The following is a 26,967-nucleotide window of genomic DNA, read 5'->3' on the forward strand; positions in this document are numbered from 1 at the left end:
CTGTTTACAACAGCCAAGACATGGAAGCAAACTAAATGTCCACTGACAGAGGAGTGGAGAAAGAAGCTGTACCTGTATACAGTGGAATATTACTCAGCCATGAAAAACAACGAAATAATGCCACCTGCAGCGACATGGATGGGCCTAGAGAGCGCAACACTGAGTGAAGTCAGCCAGACAAAGGAGACATAGAAACCCCTTACACGTGGAATCTAAAAAGAAATGACACAGATGAGTTTATCTACAAAACAGAAGCACACTCACAGAGAACAGACTTACGGCCGCTGCGGGGAGGGCTGGAGGGAAGGGGTAGTCGCGGAGTTTGGGGTGGACCACTGCACACGGCTGTATTTACAATGGACAGCCAGCAAGGACCTGCGGCATGGCACCCGGAACTCTGCTCAATGTTCTGAGGCAGCCTGGATGGGAGGGGAGTCTGGGGGAGAGTGGCTACGTGTATGTGTATGGCTGAGTCGCTCTGCTATGCACCTGAGATTATCACAGCCTTGTTAACTGGCTCCTCGCCAATATACAAGTTCTTTTCTGAGTCCCTCAGCCCACCTGCTTTGCTGGGCATCCTGGCAGGTCAAGCCCTTGGCTTCCAGGCCCACAGGATGGTGGGGCAGGGCTGTGGAGCCACCTTTGAGTTCAGAGCACTGATGCCTCATCCTCCTCCCTGGGAGGCCCCGGCGGGCCCCATGCCAGGCCCTGGGGGTGCGGAGGGGTGGGCAGCTCTTGCCTGTGGGCTCCCAGAGGCCTGGAAGTGGGCTCAGCTCTGGCCGGAGACAAGGCTGTGTGTGAACAGCCCTGCAGGGCTCACCTGTCTGTCTGCACACGCCCCTGGGGAGGGCAGCGGGAGGGGCCGCCCGGTAGAGGCTCAGGCAGGTCCCGGTCACACCAAGGGCTAACCCTGCCGTCTCTCTCACAGTCAGCCCAGCGTCTGAGCGCACAGCGTGCACACGCAGTGTCCCCAGGTGCACCCTGCGGTCTGGAAGCTCAAGACCCTTCTGCCCCTCAGACAGGGGCGACTGGAGGGAACCGCCTGGGTCACTGGTGGAGCAGCCGACGTCCTCAGGAATGAGAGATGGGAGACAGAGGGCCACGGGTCCGGTGGGAGGCCGGGGCGGAGAGGGAGGGCCGTCCCAGCCCCTCGCCCACCTCTGTCCACCTGCCTTTCACCCTCCTTCGGGGGAGATGAGATGACCCCGCAGGCCCCCTCCTCAGGGGTGTGCACGCCACCCCGGGGCACCCCACCCTGGTGCCTCCCCACTCCAACTTGGGCCGGGAACACTCAAACCTCCTTCCGCCTGGCCGCCGCTGGGCGCCAGATGTGGGGGAGGAATTAAGGCCCGAACCTCTTCCCCGCAAACCCCAGCCCCAAACTCAGTCTCCCAGACAGGAGGCAGCTGCGGGCTGGAGGAGGCGCGGCTAAACGTCTAGCCTACTGGGGCTAAACGTCTCACCAGCCTCCCCCTTTGCCATCCCACGGGCGCCAGATTCAGGGGCCCCCTGTGCACTGTCTCCTGGTTCCAGGAACGAGACTAAGGTCTTCCTAGAAAGAAACTGTGGTGGCCAAGGCAGCTGGTAGGACGCAAATAAGGACTTCACAGCAGATCCTGGCAGGCCACGGTCAAAGGACTGATACTGTGTATAAAATAGATGACCAATGAGAACCGAGGGCTTCCCTGGTGGCTCAGCTGGGAAAGAGTCCGCCTGCAATGCAGGAGACCCTGGCTCGATTCCTGGGTCGGGAAGATCCACTGGAGAAGGGAAAGGCTACCCACTCCAGGATTCTGGGCCGGAGAATTCCATGGACTGTGTAGTCCATGGGGTCACAAAGAGTCAGACACGACTTGAGCTGACTTTCTCTTTCAGTGAGAACCTACCATACAGTTCAGGGAACTCTATTCCACGCTGTGAAAGTGAAAGGGAAGTCACTTAGTTGTGCCCGACTCTGCGACCCCACGGACTGTAGTCTACCAGGCCCCTCCATCCAGGGATGGAACCCTGTCTCCCGCATTGCAGGCAGACGCTTTATCGTCTGAGCCACCAGGGAAGCCCCATGCTGTGGGGTGAGCTAAAGGGGAAGGAAACCCAACAGAGCTGGCTGCAGCGGCGGCAGGAGGGGCCTTCTCCTGGGGTGGGGGGACGACTCTGTCCGGCCGCAGCCCCCACAGGCCTCTCCTGGGGTGGGGGGACGACTCTGTCCGGCCGCAGCCCCCACAGCTGATCAAAGCCCACGGAGGGACGAGGCAGGGCTGGGGCACAAGGCTGGGCTGCATGGCACCTTCGGGGGCCTCTGTTCCCCTCTCCCTCCCCCTGACCCCCACACAGATGCTCTGGGCTCCAGGTGACAAGAGGGGATGAGAATAGCTTTACACCCCAGAACCAGGATCCAGAGAAAACGGCCAGTACCCCAGGCCGGCCCTGGAGAGTGCCAGGGTCGCCTGGCTGGCCCTCACCTCCCTGCTCCAGGTACCGAGAACACAGCTGAGGTGGGACACTGACAACGGACAGGAGGAGGCCCTGGAGGGGGGCCGGGGGCCCGTCATCTCTAAGGAGGCACGGGAGGGAATTGGAGAGGAGAGGCTGCTGTGAGTGGTACCCAGGCTGGAGGCACAGACGTCAACACCACCATCCGCTGACAGTCCCCCAGGCTTGTGTCCACCTTCCTGGAGCTGCTCGGGCGTCGGGGGCAGAGGGACGTGGGTGGGCGGGGAGAAGGTACAGCCCACGGTGGGCAGGGGGCGCAAGCCACCCCTTGGGCCAGAAAAGAGAAACTGCTGGCTCAGGCCCCTGTCCTTGTCCTTCCTGCTCACACTCACCCTCCCCGGGGAGGAGGGCATCCAGACAGCCTGGTCCAGCACCGGAGGGAGGGTCAGGCAGGCGTTAGACATGCTTTCAGGCAAGTTTTAATGGTACGAGAAAATGATCAGAAGTGTCTGAAATAAAAAGAGAAAATAACACCGTATGCTTAGTCTGACCCCGGGCCTTATAGGAAAAAAAAAGTCAGAAGCAGAAAGCAGATTGAGTGGTGAAAACCACGGGTATGAGTTTTGTTCTTGATTTGAGCTTTTTTTTTTTTTTTTAAATAATACTCGGGTAGCTCAAATGGTAAAGAGTTCACCTGCAATGCGGGAGACCTGGGTTCGATCCCTGGGTTCAGAAAATCCCCTGGAGAAGGGAAAGGCTACCCGCTCCAGTATTCTTGCCTGGAGAATCCCATGAACAGAGGAGCCTGGTGGGCTACAGCCTATGAGGTCAGACACGACTAAGACTCACACTTTCACTTTATGATGCCGACCTGTGACCTCTGTGATCGGGAAAAAGTGTGGTGTAAAGAGGGGGGATCCTGACACCCCCTCTCCCCCGCCCCATGTGTGGAGGTGAGGGCGTGGTTCTGGGCGCCAGGACTAGCGGCTGTTGCTCTCTTGTGTTTTTCACTCCCAGGAAGTGCTGAGAAGTGAAGGGAGACAGTCTGGAAGAGGGGGCTCCCTCCCTCCGGGCATGTCCTTAAATGAGCACCAGTATCCAAGGGCCCTGAGGGGGGTTATAGCATAAAGACGGGGGCCGTAACTGAGCGCTGTTGTGGGGGTCGGTGGGGTCCAGGGATGAGGACGGGTGAGGAGCGGCGGGCTTGGGTTCCCAACCCCTCGTCTAGAAGGATGGAGACTAAAATAGCAGAGAGTGACTAACTGCAGGGTGTGGACTCCCCACTGCATTTGGGCAGGAGCGGGGACTTATTTTGGGGACAACATGAAGGAAGGGGGCATGTGGGGGAAAGCGGCCAGGCCCCAGGGTTGTTTGCTTTCTTCCTGGCTTCAAAACACATTTTTCAAATTAGGTGGTAAGAACACAGGGCGATTTCTGTGGCACCAACATACTTTCTTTCAAGATATGATTTATATGTTTGACCCACATTTTAAATGAAATGATTATTGAGATAAATGGCTGTGCTGGAGGCTGCAAAATGGTTTCCATTATGTAGTTCTTCTTTTCAGTGCCTCAGAAGACTTTCTGAAGAGTGCCCCATAAAAAGGCGGGCGCTCTGGCATTTCTGTTCTCTACCTCAGAGGGCTTTTGGGGTCAAACGCTGGAGAAGGGGGAGGCGGGCGGGAGGCAAGCATGTGAGCTCAGAGCTCCAGCGTGAAGTGAATGCAGCATCTAAAGAGATGCAGGAGAAGCGACTTGGTACGAAGAAGAGAGCTTGGAAACTTTAAATCTGCAAACGCAGGTGCCCCGGGCATCAGTAGAGGCCCAGGTGCAGCCCCTGCAGGAGTCTCCTGAGTGCTGGCCTCCGGGCCGGACCAGCAGAGGCCACAGGATGAGACTCGGTGCAGAAGTACAGGAACCCGAGTGTGGTCCGGAGATGGGGTGGATCCCGGCCGAGAAACAGACCCCCACTACAAACACGGGTCGAACGACCTTCAGCCAAGCTGCCAAAGTAATGTATGGGGAAAGGAGAGTCCTTCCAACACATAGTGCTCAAACAAATTAGATCTCCACATGGAGAAAAATGAACCCTGAGCTTTAGCCCAAATCACACATAGAAATGAATTTGAAATGAATCATGGACATATATGTAAAAGCAAAAGGCATCCTCTTTAATTGATGAGACATAGACGTAGGCAAAGAATTCCTAAGATACCAAAAGTATGGACCATAAGATAAAAAATAGACTGGATTTCATCAAAATTCAAAGCCAATAAATTCAAAATTCATTGTCTTTTAAAGACAATGTTAAGGAAATGAAGAGGCAAGCCAAAGCTACTGAGAAAACACCTGCAATGCCGACAGATTAGTGACAGAGGACCTCTGTCCTGAAACTATAAAGAACTCTTACGACTCAATCATAGGAAGATAAATCACCCAGTGGAAACGTGGTCACAAGATTTGAGAGAAGTGTCACGAAAGCAGACAGACAGCAATTAAATACACGAGAAGATGGTCAACATCCACTGTCATCAGAAAACTGAAATAAAGCCCATGTACCTCCCCAAATGGCCAAAATTAAAGGGACGACCAGCTCTAAGAGTTGAGAACAACAGAATTCTCACATTCTGCTGATGGAAGAGACGGCACACACCTTTCATACACAGCTCAACAGCTTCTAAAAAATTAAATACGTGTTCCACAAGACAGAACTAAACTCAGATACCAATTAAATAAACTCCTGTGTGCTGACAAAAACTTAAATATGAACTTAGAACGATAGCCCAGCAATTCCAGTCCTATGCAATCACTCAGACGAATGAAAACACATGTCCACACGGAGATCTGTTTAACAATCACACATCGGAGCTTTATTTTTAATAGTCTCAAACTGGAAATAAATACTCATCGATAGATAAGTGAATAAACAATTATGATATAAAATGGGATACTCTTCAGCAATTAGAAAGAAAGTACAAACTACTAACCCATGCAATGAAATGGAAGAATCTCAAAAATTTACTGAACAGAAGAAGCTACACAAGAGTATTCAATATGATTCCAAAACACGATCCTCAACTTCGTATGGAACCACACAAGGCCCCAGAGAGCCAAAGCAATCTTGAGGAAGAAGAACAGAGCTGGAACCATCACACTCCCTGATTTCAAACTACACTATAAACTACAGTAATTAAACCAGTACGGTACCAGCATCAACACAGACACACAGGCCAGCGGAGCAGGACAGATGGCTCGGAAATAAGCCCCTGTGTTTATGGTCAGTTACTGCTTGACAAAGGAGCCAAGAGTATTCGACAGGGAAAGGATAGTGTTTTCTGTAAACGGCATTAGGAAAACCAGTAAACCACATGCAGAAAAATGAGCCTGGATCCTTCTCTTGTACCACTCGCAAAAATTAACTCAAAAGGGATTATTAAAAACTCATACTTAAGACCTGATACTAAAAACCTGATATGGAAGAGACTCCTTGACATTGGTCTTGGCAATGGTCCTCTTTATATGATACCAAGCACAAGTAACGAAAGCAAAAATCAACAAGTGGACTACATCAAGCTAAAAAGACTTTGCACAGCTGAAGAAACTATGAAATGAAAAGGCAATCTACAGAATGGGAGAAAAAACATTAGTCACTCAATCAGGTCCAACTCTTTGGACCCCACGGACTGTAGCCCACCAGGCTTCTCTGTCCAAGGAATTCTCCAGGCAAGAATATTGGAGTGGGTTACCATTTCCTACTCCAGGGGATCTTCCTGACCCAGCTGTTGAACCTGGGTCTCCCTCACTGCAGGCAGATTCTTTACTGTCTGAGCCAGCAGGGAAGCCCAAGAATGGAAGAAAATACTTGCAAATCATGTATGAGATGAGGGGTTAATATCTGAAATATATAAGGAACTCACACAACTCAGTAACAACCTCTACCACCACCACCAAACTAAACAATAATCTAAGCAATCTGGTTAAAAAATGAGCAGAGGAACTAAACAGACATTTGTCCAAAGATATGCGGACGGCCAACCGGTACATGAAAAGATGCTTACATCACTGGTCATCAGGGAAATGCAAATCAAAACCACCATGAGGTATTACCTCACATCTGTTAGAATGGCTAACATCAAAGAGACAAGTAACCAATGTTGCTGAGGATGTGGAAAAAAGGGAATCCTTGTACACTGTTGGTGGGAATACAAATTGGTTCAGTTCAGTATGGAAAACAGTATGGTAGTTCCTCAAAAAAAAAAAGAAAAATAAGAACAGAACTACTTTCTGATCCACTGATTCCACTCCTGGGTATCTATCCAAAGGAAATGAAAACAGGATATCAAAAAGATATATGCAATCCTGTGTTTACTGCAGTGTTATTCACAACAACCAAGATACGAAAACAAGCTATGCGTCTGTCAACAGATGAACAGATAAAGACATACACACAGTGGAATACTAGTCAGCCAAGAGAAAGAAGGAAATCCTGCCATTTTCAGCAAGGATGGACCTGGGGGCACTGTGCTAAGGAATGTAGGTCACATGGAGAAAGACAAACATTGTATGGTGTCACATAGGTGGAATCTAAAAAAGTCAAACTTGTAAGAACAGAGAATGGGGTGATGGTTACCAGTCTGAGGTGTTGGAGCAACTGGGGAGATGGGTGTTTAAGGGTACAAACTTGCAACTAGTTGATAAATAGGTCCTGAATAGCTAATACACAGCATAGTCATGATACAAAATGGTAGTGTTATGAACTTTGAAGTTGCTAAGAGACTAGATCATAATTGTTCTCAACACAAACAAATGAAAATTATGGGACATGATGTTTAGCTAACACTAACATTGTAAGAAGTAAATACATCAACATGTTGTACACAACATGTTGCACACAAACTTATACAATGTTTCATGTCGATTATATCTCAGCAAAAATAAATTAAAAAAAATAAAACAAAAAATGTGGTTGCATTTACATGAAATCTTAGGACATACAAATGGAATCTGTAATGACTGACGGAAATCGGACCCTTGACTGCCTGGGGGTGGGTGGTGTAGGATCTCAGTGTTAAGGGCCCTGAGGAAATCTTTACCTTTTGGGGTGATTAGACATGGTCCGTATTTTGACTGTGGTGGTAGTTACACATGTAAGTTTGTCAGAAATCATAGGGAAGTATACTTTTACATGCATTTCACTATATGTACATTCAACCTCAATACATTTTATATTTTAAAATTCAGCAAAAAAAGCTAAAAGGTGGGACATTCACAGAATATAAATATATGCTATTCTGTGCTTAGTCATTCAGTCGTGCCTGACTCTTTGCAATCCCATGGACTGTAGCCCACCAGGCTCCTCTGTCTATAGGATTCTCCAGGCAAGAATGCTGGAGTGGGTTGCCATGCCCTCCTCCAAGGGAATCTTCCCGACCCAGGGATTGAACCCAGGTCTCCTATATTGCAGGCAGATTCTTTACCATCTGAGTCACCAGGAAAGCCCAATGTTTATAATAATTTGCCAAGATACACAATTTAAGAGGAATACTGTGGCTTTTCTAAAATGGCCAAGAAGGCAGCGGGTGAAAGGCTCCCACCTTTTCGGCACCCAGACTGTCTCCGAACCGCCTGACCCAGAGTGTAATTTTCCAGCCACTCTTGAGTGTAACAGAATCACTTCAGTCCAGTGTCCTTGCTTCCACAGCTGGTTGGCAGCCCTTCTCTTAGCCTGGCTAGGACTTCCCCTTTAGTCACCAATCAACATCCCGCATGTTAGCCCAGGGCTAACGAGCCTGGCCTCTGTCGCCAGACTTCCGGGACCACATCCCGATTACTAGTTGGGTGACCTTGGGCAATTTACCTAATCTCTCTCTGTGGCTGTTTTCTCATCTGGAAAATGAAGACAGAAACTGCATCTTCTTCATAGGGCTGTGTGACAAAGAATTTAAAGTGTGCAGAACAGTACCCAACATCAGGTAACACGGTATGTGCTGTTATATGTCTGAAATTATTGGGAACACAAATTAACAATCTGGGGAAAAAAAAATCCCTGTTTACATCATGAGCATTTCCTGGTCAGCTCTTAGAAACTGTGAGTAACTGATCTCATAGAAGAGTCTAATTAAAGCTTTTCCTGCTGAAAATATCTCAAAGCTGCTTCCTCCTGAGATGTCACTCCTTCAACTGCTCACTCACAAGAATTATGAGTTAGATCTAACTCTACAGAGTTAGAGTTAGTGCTCCCGAGTTCAGATCCGGACTCTCCCACTCAAGAGCTCTGTGACCTCAGGCAAAGTTTCCTACTGTGTATGAGACTCAGGTGCAGAGTTATCCTCACAAGAGCTCTCAAGGGCAAACAAGCCGCGGGTGGAGAGCACTCACCCAGGACCTGGCGTCAAGCGGGCCCTTAAGAAACCAACCGTGATGAGCCACTGGAACACGGGCTCTTTCGGCTCCTGGCTGAGGATTTCCTAATGGACGCGGGATTTATGTAACACCTCCTTCATTGCTGCATTCAGATCCTCGAGGGAGAATGGGGCCTGAGACTCAGAAATCAGGAAAGAAACCGATGCTCTCTGTGGAGGAAGTATGTATGGATGTGAGAGCTGGACCATAAAGAAGGTTGAGCACCAAGGAATAGATGCTTTCGAACTGTGGTGCTGGAGAAGACTCTTGAGAGACCTTGAACTGCAAGGAGATCCAACCAGTCCATCCTAAAGGAAATCAGCCCTGAATATTCACTGGACGGACTAATGCTGAAGCTGAAGCTCCAATACTTTGGCCGCCTGATGCGAAGAGCCGACTCATTGGCAAAGACCCTGATGCTGGGAAAGACTGAAGGCGGGAGGAGAAGGGGACGATAGATGGTTGGATGGCATCACCGACTCGATGATGCTCAAGTTGAACAAAATCTGGGAGATGGTGAAGGACAGGGAAGCCTGGCATGCTGCAGTCTATGGGGTTGCAGAGAGTCAGACACGACTTAGCGACTAACCAACGATGACAATAACAATCCGTCCATCCACTCATCCATTCTACAAACACGGAACACCCTCTGTGTCCCGGGCCCTCTGCTGGGCTGTGTGTGTGCAGGCCTCCACGTGTGTGACACTCCCATCCCAGCGGAGGCGACAGGACACTGAGACAGGACGGGAACTAAGACAACAGCCCCAAGACATGTGAGTGCCACGAGGCGCGGTCAGTAAACACGGAGTGAGGCGGAGCAGTAGACAGGGATTCTCAGGAGGCCCCGCAAGGCAACATTCAGGCTGAGATCTGAGGACTGGGAACTCCACGGGGTGCAGAGAAGGGGGCTCCAGGTGGCGGGAACGGCAGGGGCAGAGACCTGAAGGCGTGCGTGCTCCAGGGACTGACGGTGGCGCCCGTGGTCAAGGCGGGAGGAGCTCAAGGCGGAGGCTCCATGAGGAGGGGGTCCATGGTGAGGAGTCTGGCTCTGCTGTAAGCTGGTGAGCTTCAGTGCCAAGCAGCATGGTCACACAGGGTGCCAGGAGAAGCAGAGAGCAGGGTATGTATCTGAGGTCTCGTCTGGAGGGAGGCCCAGCAGGCTGATAGTGAGTATAAGATCGGAGTCCTAAAATTCCAGAGCTGGAGACGATCTCACACGCGTCAGGTCCCCCCAGCCTCACCCCCAGTCACGGGAGGGAGACCAAGGCCTAACGGAGGTCACAGGCGGAGCCGGGCGTGGAGCCCTAGGCTACCAGGGTGGTCCTGGGTCTAGCCGCAGGCCTGGTCCACGCTGGAGGAAGGAGAGGTGAGGGGTCCGCCTCCCCAGATGCCCCCGCCAAGTATGCTCACACAAATGTTTACCCTGAGAACAAGGGTGGCCTCCACGGAACACAAACGCCCTTCCCGCGCCCCTGAGACTCTGCGTCTCCTGCGGAACAGGGGTCTGGCTCCCCCCAACCCCCGGGAATGGTCCTGGAAGGCACAGCCCTGCCTGAACCGCGGGCTCCATGGCCAGTATGGAACTCCTGTGCTGAGGGTCGCTGCTGCTGGGGCGAGGGGTGGGCACAGTGGGCCCCCCAGCCCTGCAGTCTTGGGCCGCTGGCTGCCCGGCTCCCCGAGGTCTACAGGTGTACGAGGAGCCGGAGCGGGCTCCGGTTGCTAACAGCCGTCCGTAAAGACGTTTCTCTCGCTACCTGACTTCCCCTGATGAGCTACTTCCAACTCAGCAGAAGGTGCGCAGTTCCCCTCCGGTCCTGTGCGTCTGGCCCCTGGGAACAGTCCCCCAAACCCGGACCAGCTCTGAGAGGCCCTGAGAGACCCAGCCGGGCGGACCTGCTCAGAGGGGGGTCTCCCTGCCCCAGCGGCCAGTTTGGGCCCGTCTGGGTGGGTGGGGGGTTGGGGGTCTCGGTGCCTTACACACAGAACCGCCTCTTCTCTGCAGAGGAGGATAAGCGTTGGGCTCATTTTTTGCAAGGGAGTGAGGCGGGCGGGAGCCCTGGTCTGGGGTTGGAGGGGGGTGTTTCTGAGCTGCTCTAGGTTCTAGAAGCCCCTGGGAAGGTCAGCTTGAGAACGGCCACACGGCTCCCCCGGAGTCAGAATGAACAGCGCTTCATTCCAGGCCCCACCATGTCTGCGTCAAGGACCTCGCCCCATGTGGATTCGAAAACCAAGAGACCTGAGCCCTCCGCAGGGGGAGTCTGCGGGCCTCAGACGCTAGAGCTGGCTGGGGAGCTGGGTCCTCGCGCTGGGTGAACAGCTGTCCCCTCATCCGTGGGCCCGAGGGCCCCGCGGGGTGCCGTCCCATCGCCACCTCCCCCAGCCTGTCCGGGGGCCTGGGAGAGCCTCTCCTCCCCGCATGCTTACCCCTCCACTAGCTCTGGGGAGGCTGGGGCGGGGGAGAGTTAGGGTGACGGAAGCTGGAGCTGCACCTCAGGGTACTGGGCGAGGTATCTCTGGGGACAAGGAGACGGCTGAGCGGGGACGGCCCCTTCCCCAGCCTCTGGTCTGGCCAGGATGGTAAGGCATGGCAGGCGGGCTGTCTGACAGGCGGCCCAGGGCAGCTGCCTGAGCTGAGGGGCAGCGGGCTGGGCACTCCGCTAAGGCTCTGCACTGGATGATACCGATCTAAGCCCTGAAGGATGGAACATTTCGGAAGGCAGGCCAGCATGACCTTAAGGGAGAAGTCAATAGACCCTTTACAGAAGGCTTCCTGGAAGAGGTGATTCACAAGTGAAGGGGGGGTGGGGTGTTAACTGTGTTAACTGGAAGCACGGCTGGGGGGTGAGGAGTGGGGGGCAAGGAAGGGAGGCCAGCAGTGAGGCTCCTGAAGGAAGCGGGGGCAGGGAGGCAAGGAGGGCTTCTGGGTGGGGCTCGAGGCTGGAGAAGCTTCTGGGTGGCTTGCAGGTGAAGGTCCGCCAAGCTGGGCCGCCCTTCCATGGCTGGGGGCCTCTCTGTCCCCAGGTGCTCAGCAGGCCTAGAGGCTGGGCCCTGGAGAGGGCAGCTGCCCACTGCAGGCTGGGGGCCTGCTGCTCTGGAGAGGCGACGAGCCCCTGGGCATGCCGGGTCACTCGGGGCACGACCACACGGCCTGCGAGGGGGGCGCACGGGACACGGAGGCCAGTGCCTGCCGGGCGGCACATCGCCGCAGGCATGAAGGGCGCCATTCAGGAGGGCTGAGCTTGCCCCCCCACACCAGCCGCTGGGCTCCGGGAGGTGCCTCCTCCTCTGTGAGGGCATCCAGGCCTCGGGGCAGCACGGGGCCTGCCGTGAGCAGAGGACGCGGGCACAGGCGGGGCCTCTGTGCCAAGACAAACAGCGTGCGAGGCGACAGGGACCATGCCTTTCTTTACCTTGGCAGCGGCTTGCCCTCACCTAAATATAGACGCCTGTGCGGCGGCTGCCGGGGCGCCGGCCCGGCCCGGCTTGACTCCCAGCAGAAGGGCTCGGGCGTCCAGGCTCTAGGGGCTTTTCCCGGAGGGTCGCCGGGACCTCAGGTTCCTTCCTTCTGCGGCCTTACCATCCTCGGAGGCGGGGGAAGCCAAGAGCCCACCTGCCCGCCGGCCGAGGGGCACGGCCACGCAGATGGGCTTGAGGAAGCCGAGGCCTGGGGAACCCTCCCGCCCTGCGGCACCCCCCTGCTCCAGGCTCCCCTCTGGTCCGTCAGTACTTTTCCAGCCCGCTCAGCTCCACGGGGCCGATTCCCGACCTTTCCTTGGCGGCTGCGCATTTCTGATGGTGGGAAATCTGGGCCTTGAGACGCGCTCCAAGTTTTTTCTAATTGGCCGTAACCTGAAAGAGCTTAGAGGTTGCAGAGAGAAAAAGAAAGAGTGGTTCATTCCCTACTTTTTTTTTTTTTTTTAAAACCCACTTCATAAACCGTGTTCAGAATTTTCCAGCCTCTTCCATTTATTTCTCTCTTCTCTTCCTCAGCCCAGTGATGAACAGGCGCTATGTTCAGAAAGCTGAGTTTTGCTTAATGGAGAAGCAAGACAAGGGTGGCAGAGGAAGGGAACATCTCCAAAGAGTCGGCTCCCCTGTGATGTCCCTCCCGTGTCACCCCCCTTCTCAGAAAGGAGTTTGTGTGGTGACGGTGTTTAGTCATTTCAGAGACGTTTCTGTCTCAGTCTGTGTGTGCAGTGGCTACTATTACAGATCGGGGGTTTTCTCCTCCGTGGTCCCAAACTACCAGGAGAAGAAGGTAAATCTAAGTTCATGTTGGGAACAACATCAAACCCAAGCAGAAGAATAACAGAAAGCAGCTCATGTGTGGGCCTAACTCCTTAAAAATCACACTTAAAAATCGCTTTATCTTTCTTAATAAATTATTGCAAGCTGGACTGGGGGAAGGAAAAAAAAAAAAAGCACTCCAGAGGAGGCTGACAATATAAATAACCGCAAGAGATCATTTTCTTCGTTTTTGTTGGCGTGGGTCTTGCTGGGCTTCAATGAACATGCACGGCGGTGATGAGAGGCGCTGAGGAGGAGGGCTCCGGGGGCGGGGATCAGCTCAGCTGGTCCGGCCCAGCCTCCCTCGTCCCCCTGCACACGGCGCTGTGGGCGCTGAGCTGCTCCCAGACCCAGGGACCCCAAGAGACCAGGGGCCCCTGGTGAAGGGCACGTTCCGGGCTCTGCCTGTCCTGGGCCCCTTCCTCCAGTCCTCCCCCGGCCCGGGGCCTGTGCCCTTCGTCCAGAGACGGTCCAGGTGAGCGTCCGGTACCGAGCTGCCTGTGCGAGCCAGCACTGACACGGGGGGTGGGGGTGGGGAAGGCAGATGAACAGACCAACTTGGGCTCCTTGGAAGCCCTCTCACCCTACACACAGAGGGGGCACGCCTCCCTGCCTGCCCGTCAGACGCTGCTGCTGAACCTGTCACACGTAACTAGGTCGTGCCCCGCCCACGGGCAGACTGTCATTAACCGAGGGCGAGAAGCCTGTCCTTCATCACCAGCTCACTTCCCCCTTGTACCCCCGGCTCGAGCTTCGAAATGAGCCCCGCCGCATCCTCCTCCTCTCTCTCGCCCCCCACCCCCCCACCCTGAACTTCCCAGCGTATTCGCTGCAGATGACACGCTCCTTAAGACCAGTGTCTGCAGGACTGCACACGGCGCTCGGCACCAATACATCACAAACCAGCCATGAATCAACCATCAGGCTCAATAAACGCTGCTGAATGAGGGAATAAAAGAACAAGCCTATTCTTAGCAGCAGATCAGCGAGGTACACTCTGCTTACCACCCTGACTCTCAAGAGCACCTGGAGGGCAGGCCCCAGCCGCCCCCTGCAGTCTCTGCGTCCCTCACAGCACCAGGGTGGGTGAGGCACTGCTCTGTCTGATGGTGTGAAATGACACCTTTCTGTTTTCCTAAGCCTTCAGTGATCGCTTCCTAGTACTGTTTTCATGGCTGTGCTGCACGGCACGCGGGGTCTTAGTTTGCGGACCAGGGACTGAATCTGTGCCCCCTGCCCGGAAAGGGGGGCATCTTAATCAGTGGACCACCAGGGAAGGCCCAAGGATCCCTCTCTAAAGTGATGATTCTGGGGAAGATCAAGTAATTAACTTTGATTAAATTTAATTTCGAGGACTAAATTTAAATGCTGTCAACAAAGAGAAGGGGAATACCAGACCACCTTACCTTCCTCCTGCAAAACCTGAATGCAGGTCAAGAACAAACAGAACCGGACATGGGACAATGGATTGGTTTAAAATTGGTAAAGGACTATGTCAAGGCTGTATATTGTCACCCTGCTTATTTAACTTATATGCACAGTACATCATGCGAAATGCGGGGCTGGATTCTAGCACAAACTGGAATCAAGTTTGCTGGGAGAAATATCAATAATCTCAGATATGCAGATGACACCACTCTAAGGGCAGAAAGCAAAGAGGAACTAAAGAGCCTCTTGATGAAGGTGAAAGAGGAGAGGGAAAAAGCTGGCTCAGAATTCAACACTCAAAAAACTAAGATCATGGCGTCCAGTCCCATCACTTGATGGCAAAGAGATGGGGAAACAAAAAAAAAAAAAAAAAAAGAGATGGGGAAACAACGGAAACAATGACAGACTTTATTTTCTTGGGCTCCAAAATCACTATGGATGGTGGCTGCAGCCATGAAATTAAAAGATGCTTGCTCCTTGGAAGAAAAGCTATGACCAACCTAGACAGTGTATTAAAAAGCAGAGACATGACTTTGGCAACAAAGGTCCATCTAGTCAAAGCTATGGTTTTTCCAGTGGTCATCTACAGATGTGAGAGCTGGACCATAAAGAAGGCCGAGCGCCGAAGAATTGATGCTTTTAAACTGTGGTGTTGGAGAAGACTCTTGAGAGTCCCTTGGACTGCAAGGAGATCAAACCAGGCATTTCTAAAGGAAATCAGTCCTGAATATTCATTGGAAGGACTGATGCTGAGGCTCCAATATGTTGGCCACCTGATGAGAAAAGCTGACTCATAGGAAAAGACCCTGATTCTGGTAAAGAGTGAAGGCAGGAGGAGAAGGGGGAGACAGAGGATGGGACGGTTGGATGGCATCATCAACTCAACGGGCATGAGTTCGAGCAAACTCCAGGAGAGAGTGAAGGACAGGGAAGCCGGGTGTGCTGCAGTCCATGGGGATGCAAAGAGTCAAACACGACTGAGTGACTGAACGACAACAAAGTATCCGTGTGTTTGGCGAACAGCAAGCACTAGGTAAATGTTAGCTGCTGTTCTTATTAGACCACTGAAAACCATTTGATAAAACTTCAAAATGCTTTGTCGTCGGGGCGGAGCTTCTTGAAAGCTGACGAACAGGCTTGTAGACCATCTCTTCGCTGGGCTCAAGCACCCGTTCACAAATGAATGAGCACTGCTGGTGGCTCCAGCAAAGGACTGGGGCGAGAGGAGCGGCGTCCCTGTGAGGAATGGCTTTGCCTCCCCAGGTGGGCTGCGCCCCGGTCCTTCACACGCAGGCTGAGAGGAGGCGCCAAGTGCCCAGTCATAGTAAGGCCCCTCCTGCGGCCGGCTGAGCGCCCCCCACCTCTCAGGCCGACTGGGTGGGAGTCCAGGCTCCCCACCCTCATGCTCACCCTTCCCCTCACCCCACTGCACTCAACAGGCCCCTCGCCCAGCCGCCCTGGTCCCTGGGCGCCAGGATGACTAGGTTTTAGTCTAGACAGGCTGTAACCTACTAGCTGAGAGCACTGGCCCGGGAAGGTGAAGCCAGCCCTGCCCTGCGGTGACGGGGTGTGCTCACTGGGGAGCGCAGGGCAGGGGAGGCAGTTCTCATCACGAGTAACACAGATGTGCCGAGTTCCCGTTCATTATCAAGAAGAAGCAGAGAGACCAAGATAGCCGCAGGACGGGGTCACACATGGAGGTGGTGATGGCGGGGAGCAGGCACATTTCATCATGCGGTCCAGGTTGCACACCAGTTGGAAATATTTTGGATTTTTCCTGCATTTCTGTTTACAGCTAAGGCAAATCATTACTTCACAATTCAGGATCCAAGTTCCTCAGAAAATCGATGAAAGGAGGTCTGGAAGCGACTCCTGGGCCGAGCTGGGGCTCGGGCCATTATGAACCTTTAAATTCAAAAGGCCGCACTTCCTAAAAAGCTCATCTTAGGACGCTCAGCACATCGACGGGCAACCCGTTCGGTGAAGGACGCCCAGCCGGGCTCTCCCTGCTCGGGACGTGCTGCTGCTTGCAAGGCCTCGCTCGCCCTGTGAGCAGCTCTGACAAATGAATGAATTGTTCAGGGCAGACAGTCTGTTTCGTCATGTCTGCTGAGGCAGGAAGGACATTACAACACACCTGTTCTGACTCCGTCTCCGTGGGTCATCCGGGCCTCAAGCCCGCCTCTGTCTCGCTCCCTCTAGCCAGGGCCAGAGGGTCCCCCAACGGCCAGCACCTCCCACCTCAAAAGGAGTATGCCAGAGGGAAGTCGGCGAAGAGCAGGTGGTGGAGGACGGGCACTGCCGGGGAAGAACAGGAGCGGGCGGGCCTGAGGCTGGCTGCCGGGCACAGAGCCGCCCGCGCCCAGCACTCCTGCTGGACACGCTCCCTCGCCCAGGCCGGCTCTCGACTCCTCATCCTTCCTTCCATCCCTGCTCACGGGCCCTCCTGTCCAGCTCCCGATACTGGACCTAATAAATGATTGACAGTAAAGCGGAGACATCACTTTGCTGGCAAAGTCCATATAGTCCAAGCTATGGTTTTTCCATGAGTCACATATGGATGTGAGAGTTGGGCCATAATGAAGGCTGAGCGCCGAAGAATTGATGCTTTTGAACTGTGGTGTTGGAGAAGACTGTTGAGAGTCCCTTAGACTGCAAGGAGATCCAACCATTAAACATCTCAATAGATGCAGGAAATGAGTCTAACATGCACTCATAATTTGAATAAAACTACAAAGCTATAACCAAAAGGAGTTTCCTTAATCTAAAAAGCTAGGGGGAATATTATGATAAATGTAACACTTTGGAAGCATTCTTAGTAGTCAGGAACAATTCAATGAATCTGCTATTAGGGCTTTAAATCAACATTATTTTGGCAGCCTTGGCCAAAGGGGGGTGGGGGGGAAACAAGAAAAAGAAATGAGGCATACGAATTGGAAGAGAAGAGCCCAGACTATTGCTGTTTGCAAATGATATGATGATCTACATAGAAAATCTGAAAGAATTCTCAAACTATTAAAACTAATATGAGACACCCACTGTGTTGTTAGATATATAATCAACATACAAAAATCAATTTTGCGGTGTACCGATAATAATTAGCACTTTGAAAAAAAAAATGTAACCCAAAGAGTCAGGGGCGTTACCAGCAATCATATCGTTTATAAATCAGTAACTTCAAATGTAGTTGAAACTCGCCCATCAAGGACCTCCTGAGTGCAGGTTACGGTCCAAGAAGCTCCCAGTCCGCCTGTGAATCTGGGAGCCGGGGCAGCGGAACCACGTTTAGACCAGCACCGGCCGCTTCAGCATTGCTCCTGCTGCGGCTGTTCAGTGCTAGGTCGTGTCCGACGATGACAGCGCCTTACGGAACACTGAGCCCGACTCTGCGGCAGAATGAGACATCCACTGAGGGCGAGCAGGAAGGGCTGAGTGACTGCGGATACGAGCGGCATTTCTTTTCTGAGGGTGACGAAAATCTTTCAGATTGACTGTGGTAATGGTTGTACAACTCTGTGAAAATGCTAAAAACCACTGACTTGTACACAGGAAGTGGGTAAAGTGTAAGGTATATGAATAACATTTCAATAAAGCTGTTGTTAATAAACAACAACAACAACAAACAGGGACTTTCCTATCTGGTCCAGTGGCTAAGAGACTCTGTGCTCTTGATGCAGGGGGCCTGGGTTCCATCCCTGGCCGGGGAACTAAGACCCAGTGCAGCCAGATAAATAAACAAAACATAAATATTAGAAAACAACAACAATAAAAAGTAAAACAAAAAAGAGTTTCTCTAGGCAAACACATCTTAGAACTGACAGGAAAATGTCACCTGCTTAGTACATTTTTCCTAAAGGTTTACAGTCCTTTTTCTTTTCTGCTTTAACCTCATAGTGATCTTTGGCAATATCGTTAGCTCCCTTTGGGCTTTATTTTAGAGTTGGAGAAATTGAAACACAGCACTTAGGTTGGCCTGTGGAACCTCCATGGAGCTGACTCTTGCTTGCTCTAGAAAGTGAGGAATCTCAAGGAAGAAGCAGTACTGGGGGATAAAAGCTGACAGCTTTATTAAAGAAGGAAAAAAGTGAATGAGACGGTCAGGTGGCAAACTCCCTGAATTCAGGCAAGAATTCTCTTTCATCTTTGGCCTCCGTAACTAGGCAGAGTCTAGCCCAAAGAAGGGGTCAATAAATACTTCTTTATTGCATAAATGAACAAGTGGGTGACTAAATGAACAAATAAGAAAGGAATTTCCTAAGTGGTACAGGCACTAGGAGCATCTTTCGTTCTCGTATTTGGTCCTTGACCCAGGTTCCTGACATAGCTCCTAACTTCCTTGTAATTGCCTGGGTGACAGGAGCATCTTTCATCCTAATGGGGTGACTGGTGGTGTCCTCCTGGATGGCTTCAAGATGGGGGCTGGTCCCCAGAAACACCATGCCGTGATCAGAAGCTTGGAACTTCCAGCCCTGCCCCTCATCCTCTGGGGAAGGGAGAGGGACTGAAGGTGGAGTTAATAATTGATCATGGGGGACTTCCCTGGTGGTCCAGTGGTTACGACTTTGCCTTCCAATGTGGGGGGTGTGGGTTTGATCCATGGTCAGGGAGCTACTAGGATCCCATGGGCCGTGCCTCCTGGCGGAAAAGCCAAGACATGGAACAGAAGCAATATGGTAGAAAGTTCACTAGAGGCTCTGGGTGTGGGTTCAATCCCCCATCACGGAACTAGATCCCATGTGCCACAACTGAAAGATTCTAGTGCTGCGACTAGGACCCAGCCCAGTCAAATAAATAAATGAATAATTAAAAAACAGATCAGGTCTACATGATAAAGCCTCCATAAAAATCTCAGAAGTAAGGTACTTGGAACTCTTTGGAGCTGGTGGTGCTGGGAAGGTGGGAGGGGGCAGGAGCCCCCTTCCCCAAATCGTGCCCCACACATCCCTTCCACTCTGGTGTTTCTGAGCTGTGTCCTGGTACCCTGAGTTCTGTGAGCCATTCTAGCAAATTGTGAGGCCGAGGAGGGGAGTCGAGGGAACTCTCAGTTCCTAGGCGAGCCAGACAGAAGTCGTGGGCCACCACAGCAGACAGTCTTGTAGGAGCGGGGGGAGGCCTACAGACCTGAGCCCTTACCAGTGGGATCTGACGCTACCTCCAGGTAGGTGGGGTGTGAGAACGGAACTGAACTGCAGGACGCCCGGCTGGTGTCTGTGGAGAATCAGAGAACTGCTTGGTGTGGGGGGAACAACCGACAGGTTTGGAGTACCGGAATCTTCTGTCAGTCAGGAGAAACGGTGAGACAGTTAGATGGTATCATCGCCTCAACAGACACGAATCTGAGCAAACTCCGGGAGACAATGGAGGACAGAGGGGCCTGGGGTGCGGCTGTCCATGTGATTGCAGGGAGGCACCCAGGACTCAGTGACTGAGCAACAACAAAGCAGAAACGGGAGTTTTCCCTTTCACTGGGTCTAGTCTGGGACCACAATAGCATTTTAGATCCTCCAAACAGTCTTGTGATAGAGGCAGAATCTCTATACACAAAGAAATACGGTACAAAATTTCTCAGTACCTGGTCATCTGGTTCCAAAAAAAAAACCAAAAACGGCTATAGCTGCATATTCATACCTGCTGAGTAAAAGAATGCTCAACCCACCAACAACCGAGTGAGTATCTATTCAGTACAGGGACAGAGGAGAACAAAATCCACCCAGGATTTCCTATGACCCTCCGGAAGTCAGTCACCGAGGCTGGCGAGGAGAGGACCCTGTCTCCTCCTCGTCGAATACCTCCCGTGAGACGTGAGCAGAGGGGTAAAGGCCCCGCCTCGCCACCGCAGCCCCGAGGCAGCCAGGGAAAACGCAGGATACATGGAGCTGGCTTCTGCGCTGTCATCTGAAGTATCTGCTTGCTGACAGACCGTCGTGGTCTTAACGATTTGCAGAGCTACAGACGCCCTACCTGGAGGACGCCAGGGTAATGGGCGTCCGCTACAGACTCGGCAGGCGTGGTATTTATTAGGGAGCGTTAAGAGGAGAGACCGTACATTCTTCTGCCTTTCTGAGAGACAGGGAGCGGCTGCCACCATTTCGCAGGGCGCTCCTCTGGTCTATACCACGCCGCAGCTGCAGGGAGCCCCCAGGCCCCCGTCTGCAGCGCTCCAGCTCGGGTTTCCTGTGTGAGGGCGCTGTGCTGTCAGCGGCTGGGAGGAAATGCCTTCCTTTGTTTCACCTGCTTCAGGTTACCTGAGCCATGGTTAACGGGCGGGAGCGGTGGGGTGGGGTGTGTGTGTGTGTGTGAGCCGTGTAACTGTGTGTGTGCGTGTGTTGCCCTTGTGGTGAAGATACTCATGTGAGAGAGGGAGAGAATGTTTCAACAGCCTTTGAACGGAGACTTGTAACAACTGTTTTCTCTGTTTTGGCCTGGGGCTGCACGCTGGAAATGATAAAAGCAGCTCTCTCAGCCCAGCTTTAGATCCCAGAGTCTCCACGGCCAGTGTCCACACGAGGGGGCCGCCTGGGGCCCTGCGCCCAGCAAGTGCACACACAGGCCTGTCCAACCACGGCCCCCCTCCACGGCCCTGGCTGGTTTCCCCTCTTCTCTCCTGGTTTTTCCGTGTTAGCTGGATTTAGCAACTGTTGTTTTAGCTGTAATCAGAGGCCGAGCGCGGCCCGGCCATCGCCACATCACAAGATACTGTGTGATCCCTCTGTCACTTGCCGGGTGCCAACATCACCAGAGCACTTCCTTCGGAGCGTGTGAAAGGAAATCGGTGCCAGGCCCATGCCGTAAATCAGCCTGTGCCGGGACCCCCGCCCTCCCAAAGGCAAAGCAACACTTGGGGCTCCCCGAGGACGATGGAAATCCAACACCGGAGCATGCACCTCTGCCCAGAGGTGGACTGGGAACGGGCCACGCATACCGGAACAATTAACAAGCATCCTCCCCTCCCCTCTCAAGGCCTGCAGTTGGGCGAGATGGATGGGCCTCGTTCGGGGTGGGTCACCGGGACAGAAGGGAAGATAATGTTCAGGGAAGAATTTTCTGAAGATTACGGTAACATAAATGGACACCTAGCAGGTCACACCTCAAAAGGAGAAGGGAAAGGAGCTGATTTTATTCTGCAGGTCAAACACGTATGAAACGACCATCACAGCTCCTGGCCCATCCTCACAACTCAGGGACGCCGTCGGAAAGGACTTACGTTCGATGTTACAAACAAACACCAAGGAATCATTTCCTAGACCAGCGGACCCCGACCTTTTTGGTACCTGGGACCAGTTTCGTGGCAGACAAGTTTCCACGGACTGCAGCGGGTGGGGGCGGGGAGTAGTTTCTCAGTGATTCAAGTGCATTGCATTTATTGTGCACTCTATTTCTCTTATTATTACATGGTGGTGTATAATGAAATAAATATACGACTCACCATAATACGGATTCAGTGGGAGCCCTGAGCTTGTATTCCTGTGACCGGACGGCCCCAGCTGGCAGTGATGGGAAACAGAGGCAGCCACTCCCCAGTGTTAGCATTACCGCCTCAGCTCCCCCCCAGGTCATCAGAATTCTGAGATTCTTATAAGGAAGGCGTAACCTAGACCCCTCACAAGCACGGTTCGCAGTGGGGTTCAGGCTCCGGCTCAGATCTAATGCCACCGCTGATCTGACAGGAGGCGGGGCTCAGGCGGCAAAGGGGGCGATGGAACAAACACAGATAAAGCTTCGGGCTCTTGCCCATTGCTCATGGCCTGCTGTGTGGCCCAGTTCCGCACCCTAATCACAGGGGTCTGGGGACTCCTGTCCTATATGACACAAAATTTACAAGGTACTTCACAAAACGGGGCCACACAATTTCATTAATCCCTCTGTAAGTGAAAGTGTCACTTGCTCAGTCATGTCCAGCCCTTTGTGACCCCATGGACTGTAGCCCGCCAGGCTTCTCTGTCCATGGAATTCTCTAGGCACGAATACTGGAGTGGGTTGCCATGCCCTCCTCCAGGGGATCTTCCTGACCCAGGGATCGAACCCAGGTCTCCTGCACTGCAGGCGTATTCTTTACCGTTTGAGCCACCAGAGAAGCCTGATCCTCTGAGGAGCCCAAAACATGTGTCCACTTTAAGATGACGAAACAAAGGTGAGCGAGGACAAGCGAGCGGCTGGAGGCCACGTGGCTGGGGGGGTGGCCGAGTGGACAGGGCCTCTGCCCCGCTTGGCCGCAGACCCAGAGGTATCTGTTATGTTGTGAAAAGGAACCTTCAAACACTGAATTGAACTGTATGGAGATTCACAGCCTGAGTCTCCCAGGAGTCTCACCACGACGTGGCCATGCTTCAGTGTGGGCAGGTCGGGCTCAACGTAGAGGTCACACAGTGGCCATTCAACAGTCTAGTCTGCAGACTGGGGCTTGTCCGAATCTATCGCTCCCAGAGCACAATGAACTGCCCAGTAAACACTACCAAAACTGCCCACAGCACTCTGATGTAAAAGAACAGTAGTCGAGTTTACATTCCACTAGATGTCCTCCACTATGAGGCCTGGCACGCTGTAGTCCATGGGGTCGCAAAGAGTCTGACAGGACTGAGCGAGTCAACAACAACAACATCAAGAAGGATGCCCGTCACCCAGGGGCATGACAGCTTCTGCCCCAGCCCCTCCTGGCACCCTGCAGCTGCCCGGCCGACTCATGGGGCCAGACTGTGGACTCTGTGACTCTCAGGGGCTGGTGTGAGGGGTGAGTAAGTCCTGGCCTTGTCCAGGTCTTCCAGCACAGCATCATCTTCCATGTTACTGTGAAGCCACCTCTTTATAGAGTAGTTAGGAAGAGCAGCGGGGACACAGAAGCATGGGGCGTTCCCAAAAGACATGGCTCCTGGCCTGGGGCTGTCAGGGCTCCTAGGCGTCGCACGGAGGACACGTGCCCACCTCCACAGGAACGTCCCCACACTCAGGAGAGCCAGACGGAAGGAAGCAGGGGAGGGCTGGTGGGGCACAGGGTGAGCGGCACTGCCGGGCGACGGGCTTGTGTTCTGGGGACAGACAGGTCTTCGTGGAACCTGCTTGGCTGCTTACTAGCTGATGCCTCGGTTCCTGATCTCACAAGACTCTTAGGATAAATTTACGCGCAGAAGCCTCCAGCACAGAGCTGCCTGTAGGCATCTGGTGGGCTCCCTCCTTCCCTTACTCACTGCAAGTCCAGCGCAGCCTCAAGCTATGTGAATGTGGCCCCTCAACTATTTTTGTTGTAAAATGCCCTCAGGACTTCCCTGGTGCTACAGTGGATAGGAATCCGCCTGCCAATGCAGAGGACATGGGTCCAATCCCTGCTCCGGGAAGATTCCCCGCGCCATGGGGCCACCAAGCCCGTGCACCACTGCAGCTGCACCCGCGTGCTGCAGCGACTGAAGCCGGTCCACCTGGGCCTCTGCTCCGCAGCAAGAGAGGCCGCCGCGCTGAGACGCCCGCGCACTGCAACGAAGAGCGGCCCCACCTGCCCACAAGTAGAGAAAAGCCTGCCCGCAGCAACCAAGACCCAGCACAACCAAAAATAAGTAAACAAATAAACGCCCCAATGCTTTCACATTGCGGTGCTGGAGAAGACCCTTGAGAGTCCCGTGGACAGCAAGACAAACCAGTCAACCCTAAAGGAAATCAACCCTGAATATTCACTGGAAGGACGGATGCTGAAGCTTCAGCTTCAATACTTTGGCCACCTGATGCGAACAGTCAACTCACTGGAAAAGACCCTGGTGCTGGGAAAGATTGAGGGCAGAAGGAGAAGGAGCAACAGAGGATGAGATGGTTGGATGGCAGCATCGACTCAGTGGACATGAATTTGAGCAAACTCTGGGAGATAGTGAAGGACAGGGAAGCCTGGTGTGCTGCAGTCCATGAGGTCGCAATCCAAGAGTGGGACATAACTGAGCGACTGAACAACAACAGAACTTCAGAGTTGGAAGGGAACTGGGAGCTCAATAGGTCCTCCTTCGATTACCAGATGAGAACGCTGGGGTCAAGAGAGATTGTTTCTATTGTTGACCTTACTGTTTAAATTTACTTATTTTAAGGAGTAATTGTTAGAATTCAACCAAAGCTCTGTCTTTGAGCTAACTGCTCTGGCTTTGAGGCTCACGTCAAGTTTTTCCCCATGCTGCAGGAAGCGCCCAGCTGTCATCTGGGGTTCAGACCTCTTTGGGAACGCGAAGGCTGTCAAATGTTTACTCCAGGATCTAATGACTCCCAGATGGCCATCTATATTCCAGGTCTGGCTGAAGTCTGAAGTGTCAAAGGAAACTGGTAACAAAACAGTGACTTGCAGGAAGACTGCACCTTCCCTGGGTTTTTCACACAAACTGTGTGCTGGCATTCAGCTCCGTCACAGCACAGCTGTAGGTAACCAACCAAGCCAGCCTCAGTCCTCCGCTTCCTCTCGCAGATCCTCCCCTGTTTGTGCACCCCCACCTGCTATCTGAACAAGACCCTCACCCTCACAGTCTTTCCCCTTCATCACCCCAACCCAGTCACCGGGGCCTGGACATTCTACCCTCTCACGTCACCCACTTCTTTCCGGTTCTCTCTTAGCCAAGCTGCCATCCCCCTTGGGCCAGTCCATCATCGCCAGTCTGTCCTGCTCTCTTGGGGTCACTGCTCTGAAGCAGGGAGCTGATCACGTCACCCTGCTCAGAACCCTTCGGCCCCCCCCATAGCTCTCCATGCGACATCCCCGAGTCGCCGTGGTGCAGCCGACCGAGGTCTGTGTGGCCCAGCTGTCCAGCCTCAGCCTCCCAGGCCGGCTCCGAGCTCTCCTGGGCCAAGTCACACGAGGTCGGTCCTCCTCTCTCTCACAGAGTCTGGGCCTTTCCATGTGCGGTTTGGGGCCTGCAACAGTCTTCTGGCTTTCTTTCTGTTTGCAGCTCTTTCTGGTCACATCTTAGGTGTGTCTCTTCCTCGAGAAGCCGCTGGAAGCCCCCAAGGCCGGTCAGCTCCCTCCTTGGACTTCTTCTGGGAACAGAGGAAGAATCTCAGTTCCTCCTTCTGCTTGTGCACTGGCTCTGTCTGCTTGGCCGGGCAGACGTCCTCAAAGACAGGCATGGGGTCTGTATGTTCTCCACGGCCCTAAAAGTCCTCTGTGCTCTGCCTGCCTATTCAACCTGTCTCCACCCCGGCACTTGGCAACCACTGAGCCTTTTACTGCCTCCATAGTTTTGCCTTCTCCAGACTGTAATATTGTTGAAATCATACAGTATATAGCCTTTTCAGACTGGCTTCTTTTACTTGGTAACTTGCACTTAAGTTTCCTCCCTGTCTTTTTGGGGAGGATGTATTTTTAAATTTTGAAAAATTCTTTATTGGAGTACGGTTGCTTTGCAATGTTGTGTTAGTTTCTGCAAAACGCACAGGCCACCCAGATACATAAACCCCCGCCTTCTGGACTTTCTCCCCTCTCAGCTCACCGCAGGGCATTAGGTAGCGTTCCCTGTGCTCCGCAATATGGTCTCGTCAGTCATCGATTTCATGCATATACCATCAATAGTGTGTATGTATCAATGGGGCGTATGTGTCAACCCCAGTCTCCCAATTCCTCCCACCCTCCCCCTTCCTCCTCTGTTCTCTACGTGTGTCTCCATCTCTGCTTGGCAAATGGGATCGTCCATGCTATTCTTCTAGATTCCACACGTGTTAACATGTGATATCTGTTTTTCTCTGACTGACTTCACCGTGTATGACAGTCTCTCGCTCCATCCACGTCTCTACAAATGACCCAACTTCACTCCTTTTTGTGGCCGAGTAATAATCCATTGTATATATGTGCCACATCTTCATCTGTTCCTCTGCTGATGGACCTTTAGGTTGCTTCCATGTCCTGGCTCTGATAAATGGCGCTGCTATGAACACTGGGATACACGTACCTTTTTGAATTACAGTTTTCTCTGGGTGTATGCCCAGTAGTGGGACTGCTGGGTCATATGGTAGTTCTATTTTTTGTTTTTTAAGGAGCTTCCATACCATTCTCCATAGTGGCTGTTATCAGTTCACACTCCCACCATGAGGTTCCCTTTTCTCCACACCTTCTTCAGCATGTATTATTTGAAGATTTTTTTATGATGGCCCTTCTGCAATCCCCATCAAATTACCAACGGTAATTTTCACAGAACTAGAACAACAAAATTTACAATTTGTATGCAAACACCAAAGAGCCCAAATAGCCAAAGCAATCTTGAGAAAGAAAAGCAGAGCTGGAGGAATCAGGCTCCCGGACTTCAGACTACACTACAAAGCTGCAGTCATCAAGATGGTATGGTGCTGGCACAAAAACTGAAATACAGACCAGTGGAACAGGGTAGAAAGCACAAAGGCAAACCTATGTGCCTACGGTCACCTAAACCATGACAGAGCAGGCAAGGATATACAACGCAGACAAGA

General features: G+C 52.6%; 1 long non-coding RNA gene across 1 annotated transcript; it reads right to left on the reverse strand.

Annotated features, from left to right (window-relative positions):
* Positions 1-2: 2 nt before the first annotated feature.
* LOC122424461 lies at positions 3-26,722 on the reverse strand. The gene is made up of 3 exons (XR_006264438.1): positions 26,706-26,722; positions 14,128-14,135; positions 3-520 (listed from the first exon to the last, which is right to left on the reverse strand). It is a non-coding gene; the product is annotated as an uncharacterized LOC122424461 (long non-coding RNA).
* Between the last annotated feature and the right edge of the window lie 245 nt (positions 26,723-26,967).

The sequence above is a fragment of the Cervus canadensis genome, chromosome 22, assembly GCF_019320065.1.
Source record: "Cervus canadensis isolate Bull #8, Minnesota chromosome 22, ASM1932006v1, whole genome shotgun sequence".
Taxonomy (NCBI): Eukaryota; Metazoa; Chordata; class Mammalia; order Artiodactyla; family Cervidae; genus Cervus; species Cervus canadensis.